This window comes from Carlito syrichta, unplaced genomic scaffold (genome assembly GCF_000164805.1).
Source record: "Carlito syrichta isolate Samal-C Ts95f unplaced genomic scaffold, Tarsius_syrichta-2.0.1 Scaffold312570, whole genome shotgun sequence".
Taxonomy (NCBI): domain Eukaryota; kingdom Metazoa; phylum Chordata; class Mammalia; order Primates; family Tarsiidae; genus Carlito; species Carlito syrichta.
In genome coordinates, this window is record NW_007256666.1 from 494,635 (window position 1) to 504,626 (window position 9,992).

General features: G+C 41.7%; 1 protein-coding gene across 1 annotated transcript in view; it reads left to right on the forward strand.

Annotated features, from left to right (window-relative positions):
• The window catches only part of TTBK2 (tau tubulin kinase 2), a 187,299-nt gene continuing 177,307 nt past the window's right edge, over positions 1-9,992 (forward strand). The window contains exon 1 of the mRNA XM_008069951.2: positions 1-89. The gene's annotated coding sequence lies outside the window, so the exon portion shown is untranslated. The remainder of the gene's footprint in view (positions 90-9,992) is intronic.

A 9,992-nucleotide genomic window follows, 5' to 3' on the forward strand; every position in this document is an offset into this window, starting at 1 on the left:
CCGCCTGCTGAGGGTTGACCCCCGCCGGTCACAGCCCTGAGCTGGACCTGAGCCCTCCGCCCGAAATCCCTGCGTCCGCCACGGCCCAGGTAGGACACACCCCCCGAGCCCCCAAGGCGCCTCCCTCCCCCAATCCTGATCCCCTCCTCTTGCCGCACCCCTCGCCGAGTGACTGACGCTGGTGAGGAGGGGAGGGGTACCGGAGACGCTCAGGCTGCTGCCCACGCCCTGGGCTCGAGCCAGAGCCAGAGCCAGAGCCAGTTCTCTTCACCTCGGAGACTGTTCTGGTGCTGCCCCATTTCCCGGAAGGCTGCTACCCCGTTTCCCCCGAGGCTTTGGGTGTCTTCACTGAACTTGGAGGGCACGAAGCTTCATTCCGTTTCTCTCTCTGTGGGTGACCCACATATCACTTGTGCTCATGCCGCTTCTGGTACCAGGACCGAACACAGAGGATTCTTTGGAAATACAAGCGTTTCTTTCCCACCCCGCCTCCCCTGCTATAAGCGAAGGGGACATGGGACTGTTGAACGTATCTGCTGAGTTGCATCGACAATGCAGGCCAAGACTTTCTTGTACTTAAGGTGCTGGAGTAAAGCTCTAAGGGATTTGCTCGTCATTTGCTTTGACAAAGATGATGTTGACACTTTGAGAGGCTGTGGGAGGGACAAAAAGATTCCACATATAAGTACTGTCAAATCGGAAAAGTAAATAATCCGTTGTGATGCCAGGGTACCTTATCTTACGTTTTATTTCAGTTGGTGCTGCACTAGAGGTAAAAATGACATTGAGTTGTACTTTGCTTAGAATTAAAGTTGATAGGTGGCAGCAATCCTGGCATTAACTCGTCCCTAGCTTTAGAAATTGTTTTCTTTTAGCATTAACGAGGACAATTTTATTACAACCAGTGTATGATGTAAAGGTATTTTTGTTATTCAGCAGAAATTGAGTTTGTGTGTGTGTAGGCAGGTCCGTGTTATGAATGGGCACATGTACACACGAACCCACGGAGCATCCATTCAATGTGTTTTGTTACAGTGTTTGGTCTGAGCCGTTAATAACAGCTGCATTGGTTTCTAAACATTAACTTTGTTACGATAGACCACAAAGATGTGTCTTCTGTTTACTTTTGACTAAATGGAATGGAAAAACATTCATTTGGGGGTAAAGGGGGAGGAACGATTTTAAAGTATTGAGGAAATTGAATGCTATGTGTTGCTTTCTTAAAAAAGCAGTAACGATGACAGATATAGCTTAATATGACTAATCTTGAAGAATTTGTCTTCAGTATAAAAAATTTTCAATTAAGTGTGTGGATTTGGATGGCATATTGCGATCTATTCAAATTGAAAGCATATTGAAAGGAATCTTTGATTTAGAAGCTTATCTTTTTCTATATGATACATTGTTATCAAGACTAAAAGAAATGTTTGAAGCATGATTATAAAGAAAAGTTTCCCTAACATTTTTCCTTTATGATGGAATGTTAGGAAATGCTTTTCCTTCTTCCAGTTTTAGACACAGAAATTAAAGTCCAAAAATTAAAGTTAATTTAACATATAATATCAAATTGAAACCAGTTTGATCACTGATGGGGGGTATGTACTACAGTTAATACATTATTTAGTGAATTCTCTATTGTATTATATATGACTTCAGATTTAGTGTCTTCTTTTGATTTTCATTTAACTACTGAGTATTTTAATACCTCAGGAAATCTCCATGAAGTTAAAACTAATTTGCTTTAGGAACTTGAACTCAATTATGTAGGGCATCGAATACTTTTAAATGTAATGTTAGAAGTGAAATTTGTGTAATTTAGACAATTTTTTTTTTGGAGTTGGAGTCTCACTTCACCGCCCAGGCTGGAGTGCAGTGGCACGCACATGGCCACCGCAGTCTCAACCTGCTGGGCTCTGGTGATCCTTCCACCTCAGCCTTCCAAGTAGCTGAAACTATAGGCACAGACTACCACGCCCAGTTTATTTTTTGATTTATTGTAGAGAGGGGGTCTCACCAAGTTGCCTAGGCTGGTCTTGAACCCCCAGGCTCAGGCAATCCTCTCTCCTGGGCCTCCCCAAGTACTGGGATTACAGGCTGAGCCACCGCGCCCAGCCAATTAGACAATTTTTGAGGATACTTTACATCTAAAAAAGTACACTAACAATTTGACAGTGATAGGTTTTACAAAGCAGATGATATTACAGAACTGAGTTAGCTGTGGTCATGGAATTTTAATTTTGCTTTGGTGGGGGAATGAACCAGTTCTTTATAAACTTTATATATAAAAATTAATATGTATATACAGATGACAACTTGATGGCAGTTCAGGATGAGACCCTGAGCTGAATCCACAGAGCTAAGACACTTTCAGATTCTAATCCTCAGAAAGTGTGAGATAATGAATGTTTGTTTAAAAAAAAAAACTATAACAAGGAAAAGTGTTTATTGGTCATTGTTACTATTATTAATTTATTTATTTGAGTTGGAGTCTTACTCTGTGTCGTTCAGGCTGGAGTGCAGTGGTACAGTCATGGCTCTGCAGCTTCTACCTCAGGCAGTCCTTCGGTCTCAGCCTCCCGAGTAGCTAGGCACACACCCCCATGCCTGGCTATTTAAAAAAAATTTTTTTTTGGTAGAGATGAGGTCTCGCTATGTTGCCCAGGCTGGTCTTGAACTCTGGGGCTCAAATAGTCCTCCAGCCTCAGCCTCACAAAGTGCTGAGATTATAGGTGTGAACCATCATGCCCAGCCTAATGATCATTATTAAACTAGTAGTGGCTGTATTGGCCAGCAAAATTAAATAGCTTATGATAATTAACAGAAAATATAATTTATTGCTTTCTCGAGTTAAAAAAAAAGACCTGTAAGAAAAATTCTTTTTATAGATATGTGACAAAAAAATCTTTTCATTTTAAAGGCATGTTACTCAAAATGACTCTAGTTATATAGTCTTTTTTTAATCTTTTTGAGAAACATTCAAAATATAGCTAGATCTGTTTGTTTATTAGATTAATGATATTGCAGAATATCTTCAATATTTATAGATTTTTGAAGTTAAACACATTTTATGTAGCTTTATTTCCTTGTCATTTTGTTGTTGTTGTTATGCAACATACTGTAAACAAAAGTGATGTAAGAGCTTTTCCTCCAGGCTTGAGTGGATAGAGCCTTTTGCACTGAAAATACTGAGTGCTTTCAGGTCAAATATCATACTTTTTTTTTTTTTTTTTTATCTGTATGGTATCTTTTTGCTGTAAACATTTACATTTTTAGTAACAGGGATCAAACTATATATAATCTTATGGCATGCTTTTATCACTTTATATAATATGAATAATTTTTCCATGATTTTAAAAATTATCTATAATCCCAGCACTTTGGGAGGCCGAGGTGAGAGGGTTGCCTGAGCCCATGTGTTCAAAACCAGCCTGGGCGACTTGGTGAGACCTCATCTCTACAATAAATCAAAAAAATTGACCAGGCATGATGGCTCACCCCTATAATCCCAGCACTTTGGGAGGACAAGGTGAGAGGATTGCCTGAGCCCATGGGTTCGAGACCAGCCAAGGCAACTTGGCAACACTTCATCTCTACAACAAATTAAAAAATCAGCCAAGCGTGGTGGTATGTGTCTGTAGTTACAGCTACCTGGAAGGCTGAGGCAGAAGGATCACCTGAGCCCATCAGGTTCAGGATGCAGTGGTCGAAAGCGTGCCACTGCACTCCAGCCTGGGCAACAGAGTGAGACTCCAACTCAAAAAAAAAAAAAAGTCATTTGGAAACATTGTTTTGAATGGTCACATAGTAGTTAATTGGATGGACACCATGGCTCACACCTGTAATCTCAGCACTTTGAGAGGTCCAGGTGAGAGAATTGCTTAGGCACAGGAGTTCGGAACCAGTATGGGCAATAAAGTGAGACCCCATCTCTCTTTGTTGATACATTTGTGCAATTATTTCCTCAAGAAACTAGGCCACATGTCTGTGATGCCATACTGTCTACACCACCGATGACATCAGCATTTTGGGCAGCGGCCCGAACACACTGTGGCTCTTCCTGGGTCTTTAGTCAGGCGGAAGAGCTGTCGTTCTCACACTGGTTGCCTGTCCACATCTCTCCGTCCAGAGACTTGTGGCGATGGCTCTTCCCTAGGTATAGCTGCCTCCTTAACATAGAATCATCAGAGGAGTGAAGTCTGTTTCTGGCAACCAAATGAGGTGGTCACTATTTAATAACTATTTTTTTTTTTTGAGTTGGAGTCTCACTCGGTTGCCCAGACTGGAGTGCAGTGGCCGCTCCCGGCCACCGCAGCCTCGACCTGCTGGGCTCCTCCTTCTCAAATATCATACTTTTATTTGATAAAAGAGCCTTTAAGTTTATATGAAAAAGTTGAGTTTTTGAGAGCAAAATTTTGAACATAGGTATAACACACATTACTACTCAAAACATTAAAATCTGGTGATCTTTGATTGTAGGTTTAAAATACACTTGAAATTATATTATTTATATGAATGCCAATTTTGCCAGAAAGTTTCATCTTTAAGCAGGTGATTTTTTTTTTCTTTCGGAGACATGGTCTCACTTTGTCACCCAGGCTAGAGTGCAGGGCATAATCACAGCTCACTGCAGCCTTGAACTCCTGAGCTGAAGTCATCCTCCCACCTCAGCCTCCCAAGTAGCTAGGACTACGGGCATGAGTCACTATACCTGGCAAATTTTTTTTTTTTTTGTGGAAATGGGGTCGTGCTATATCGTCCAGGCTGGTTTTGAACTCCTGGCCTCAAGCGATCCTCCCACCTAAGCCTCCCAAAGTACTGGGATTACAGGTATGAGCCACTATGCCCAGCCAAAGCAGGTGATTTTTAAGCAGTCTTTTTGGTATATTTTCATTTATGGTATATGATCTAAAGCTAAATAATGATTCTCTTTTTGGGTTATTATTTTATATATTCTTGATACTTAATTGAACATGTAGTACTTACAAACATTTGTGAACATTTTGGATTTTTTTCTTGTGATATTTTTGGGTTGTTGATAACTGTTTCTTATTAAGAAATTTGGTTTCACTTCAAACAGGGTAAATCTTCCCAAAGTAAAAAATTAAGTGTTCTTTGAAAATAATCTGGACCGGGCTCAGTGACTCAAGCCTGTAACCCCAGCACTTTGGGAGGTGGAGGCGAGAGGGTTGCCTGAGCCCAGGGGTTCAAGTCCAGTTTGAGCAACATGGCGAGACCTCATCTCTACAATAAAAAAATTAGCTGGGCCTGGTGGCACATACCTGTTGTTCTAGCTACTTAGAAGGCTGAGGCAGAAGGATCACCTGAACCCAGTAGGTTGAGGCTGTTGGTGGCCATGAGCATGCCATTGCACTCCAACCTGGGCAACAGAGTGAGACTCTGACTCGGGGGGAAAAAAAAAAAGAATCTGGGATGTCATAGTGTCTCCTGTAGAGTAGAAGTTAGTAATTTCTTGGCTCCCTTTGGTAAGCTATCAAGATTTAAGCTAACCATGTTTTAAGAATCTTTTATTTTTTTTGAGTTGGGAGTCTCACTCTGTTACCCAGGTTGGAGTACAGTGGCCTGATCATAGCTCACCCTTGACCTTCTGGACTCAGGTGATCATTCTGCCTCAGCCTTCCAAGTAGCGGGACTACAGGTGCATGCCACCATGCCTAGCTAATTTTTTTTTTTGAATTGGAGTCTCACTCTGTTGCCCAGGCTGGAGGGCAGTGGCAGGAACAGGGATCACTGCAGCCTTGAACTCCTAGATTCAGGCACTCCTTCCGCCTCAGCCTCCCCAGTAGCTGGGACTGCAGGCCCACACCACCATGCCCAGCCAAACTTTTTATTTTGTAGAGACAAGGTCTTGCTATGCTGCCCAGACTGATCTCTAATTCCTGGGCTCAAGCATTCCTCTTGATTTGTCCTCCCAAAGTGCTGGGATTACAGGCGTGAGCCACCACACCCAGCTGTGTTTTGTTAATATTTGTTCAACACTAAGTTTTCCACATGTACTTATATTATGGAATAAGTTTGTAGAGTGTCTTTTTCTTGATCTACCAAGTCCCTCCATTGTCAACATATCAACATTTTTCAATGACCAGTATGGCAAAGATGAGGGGATGAAAATAGGAAAAAATAAATAACCAAAAGGAAAGATGTGAGCCTTGCCTCTCATGAAACTTGATTTTTAAAAATCACCTGGAGGCTAAGTTATGTAGTAAATGGTAAATTAGATTAGGACTTCACTTCTGCTGGACTTCTCTAACACTTAAAAAATTCAACATATGCAAGACAAAAGTCAGTCCTCTTTTTAATCCTGAATCTTATAATGAAGGCATAATCATTCAGTCACCCAACCTGAAAAAAACTCAGGTCAGGTTTTTTTGTTTGTTTGTTTCCTTTTTTTCCTAGTTCTACCTGCACAAAACCTCTGCTTTCTATTGCCACGGCTGATACCTCATTTTTTATTTAAAAAATAAGGTTGGTGTAACTACTACCTCTTAAATTAATAAACTCTTATTAAACAAATGAATATAAACTGTTAATTGTGCATCAAGATGAAATTTGAATCTGTTCTCATCTCTACTATGACAGATCATTGAACCTTAGATTACTGAACCTCTCTTTGTCTCAGCTTTGCTGTTTTTTGAAAAAGGGAAGTTTATATGCCTAAAATCTTATTACAGTGAAGATCATTACAGAGAAGGCTCTGTATTGATTTTTTTCTTTTTCTCAGTGGTGCAATCATAGACATAATGCTTTGCTTAGTTGATTTGGTTATAGTAGGTTTAACCCAAGAAATGACTTTGTTTAGTGTTCTTATAAACTGGTCACTTAAGTTACATTGTACTTTCTGTAAGGGAAGAATTTGCTTATGTGTTGTTAATATGGTAGTCAGGGAGAGGAGAGCTAGGTTGTTTACAGTTTTTTCTGTTGTCAGTAATTGTAACTATACTGATCTGTGAAGTTTCTCTTTCCTTCAATTTTTTTTTCTTTTTTAGAGATAGGGTCACACTCTGTCACCCAGGCTGTAGTGCAGTGGCATGATTGTAGTTTACTGCAGCCTCTACCTCCTGGGCTCAGGTGATTCTTCCACCTTAGCCTCTCAAGTAACTGGGACTACAAGCACATACCACCATGTCTAGCTAGTTAAAAACATTTTTTTGGGTAGCAGTGAAGTCTTTCTATGTTGCCCAGGTTGATCTCAAAACTCCTGGTCTCAAGCAATGCTCCCAATTTAGCGCTTCCAAAGTGTTGGGATTATACATGTGAGCCATGGTGCCTTGCCTCTCTTTACTTCTAGTAAGCATTTTACTTTCTTAGATTTATTGAGCTCAGAGAGATTCTGTGCTACCAGAAGTATAATCTACCTCTTTTCAAAGTTTATAAGGAACAGTTAATGGGTAAGTAGTAACTAAACTTACTTTCTCTTCTTTTGCTATCAGCAAGTAGGATTATTCACAATAATTCATCTCTTTTTACTAACTCTTGAGAGGGGCTTTTGCTAAGATGCATGAGGTAAAAGCAATATCTCATTGGGTTTATCCTGTCCTTGAGCCTTATTTCTGTTGCTTACATTATTATATTAGATGCTTTGAAAAATTTAGTTCATGTGTAGTCTTTGTAAACTGGTATCTACACATTATTTTGTTTTATTTTTGAGGCATAGCAATTTAGATGATTTTTTGAGTTGGGGATCTCATTGTATCACCCAGGCTGGAGTGTAGTGGCACAATCATGGGTTACTGCAGCCTCAAGCTCCTAGGCTAGGTGATCCTCTTGCTTCAGGTTCCTGAGTATCTGGGACTACAGGTGTCTGCCACCACGCCTAGCTAGTTTTTTTATTTTTTGTGGAGACAGGGTCTCACTGTGTTGTTCAGGCTAGTCTCAAACTTTTGGACTCAAGTAATCCTTCTCTGCCTTAGCCTCCCAAAGTGCTGGGATTACAGGCCTGGGCCACCATGCTGGCTAGATAATTTTTTTATAATAGGAAAAATGTATTATGTTGCCATTTGAAGTTTGCAGTAGCCACTGTGTGGTTCACTACATTTTAATTTACTTTTGAAATATAGATTACCTGATTCTAAAAACTATTTATTTATTTATTTTTTGAGTTGGAGTCTCACTCTGTCACCCAGACTGGAGTGCAGTAGCCGCTCCCGGCCACCGCAGCCTCGACCTGCTTTGGCTCCGGCGATCCTTCCACCTTAGCCTTCCAAGTAGCTGGAACTACAGGCGTGCGCTACCACACCCGGCTAATTTTTTGATTTATTGTAGAGATGAGGTTTCACCAAGTTGCTCAGGCAGGTCTCGAACCCGCAGGCTCAGGCAATCCACTCACCTCGGTCTCCCAAAGCGCTGGGATTACAGGCTGAGCCACCGAGCCCGGCCTTCTAAAAACTATTTAAATAATCATTATTACTTTTAAAGCATCTGCCCTTTTACCTTAATAATTGGAGGTGTTTGGTATATTCCTAAATTTTCATCCGTTTTGGGAAAATCTCAGACATTTCTCCTTCTTTACTTAGCATGAAATCTCCCTGGGCCCAATAAATGTATCCAGAAAATAAATGTCTTTTAAGAGTGGAGAGAGGCCACGCGCAGTAGCTCAGCCAGTAATCTAGCACTTTGGGAGGTTGAAGCGAGAGGATTGCCTGAGCTCAGGGGTTTGAGACCAGCCTGGGCAACTTGGCGAGACCTCGTCTCTATAATAAATCAAAAAATTATAGCTGGGCTCGGTGGCTCAGCCTGTAATCCCGCGCCTTGGGAGGCTGACGTGAGTGGTTTGCCTGAGCCCATGGGTTTGAGATCCTGGGCAACTTGGCAATACCTCATCTCTACAATAAATCAAATAATTAACCGGGTGTGGTAGCGCGCCTGTAGTTCCAGCTACTCGGAAGGCTGAGGCAGAAGGATCGCTGAAGTCCAGCAGGTCGAGGCTGTGGTGGCTGGGAGTGGCCACTGCACTCCAGTCTGGGCGACAGAGTGAGACTCCAACTCAAAAAAAAAAAAAATTAGCTGGACGTGGTACTGCCACCCAGGTTGAAGTGCAGTGGCACACTCACAACCACCACAGACTCCACCTGCTGGGCTCAGGCAATCCTTCCGCCTCAGCCTTCCAAGTAACTGGAACTATGGGTATGTGCCACCATGCCCAGCTAACTTTTTGATTTATTGTTGAAACAAGGTCTCGCCATGTTGCCAAGGCTGGTCTCAACCCGTGGGCTCAGGCAGTCCTCTTGCCTCTGCCTCCCAAAGTGCTGGGATTACAGGTATAAGCCACTGTGTCTGTTTCTTTCTCTCTCTTTTGAATTGGATTTTCACTCTGTTACTCATGTTGGAGTATAGTGTCATGATCGTGGCTACTGCAGCCTCAACTGCTGTACTCAGGTGATCCTACCACCTTAGCCTTCCTAGTTGCTGGGACTACAGGTGTACACCACTACTCCTGGTTATTATTTCTTTCTTATTGTAGAGAGAGGTCTCATCATATTGCCCACGCTGGTCTCAGACTTCTGGACTCTGGTAGTCCTCTCTCCTTGGCCTCCCAAAGTGCTGGGATTACAAATTTGAACTACTGTGCCTGGCCTGTCTAATTTTTGTATTTTTTATTTGTAGAGACAAGGTTTCATTTTGTTGCCCAGGCTAGTCTTGAACTCCTGGCCTCAGTCAGTCCTCCCATCTCAGCGTGCTGGGATTACAGATGTGAGCCACCACACCTGACCTTGAATAGGTTTTTTTTCCTCCCCATGTCTTCAAGTTCACTGATTTTTTATTTTGCATTGGCTAATCTGCTGTTAATCTTATCCAGTATATATTTTTTTCAATGTATTCTTTTAATCTCAGATACATACTTTTCACGTCTAGAAGTTCATTTTTTTGTGTCTTTCATTTTTTCCTCCTCATGCTTATGCCTTTCTGTACTTAAAAAAAATATATTGAAGCCAGGCTCGGTGGCTCAGCCTGTAATCCCACGCCTTTGGGAGGCA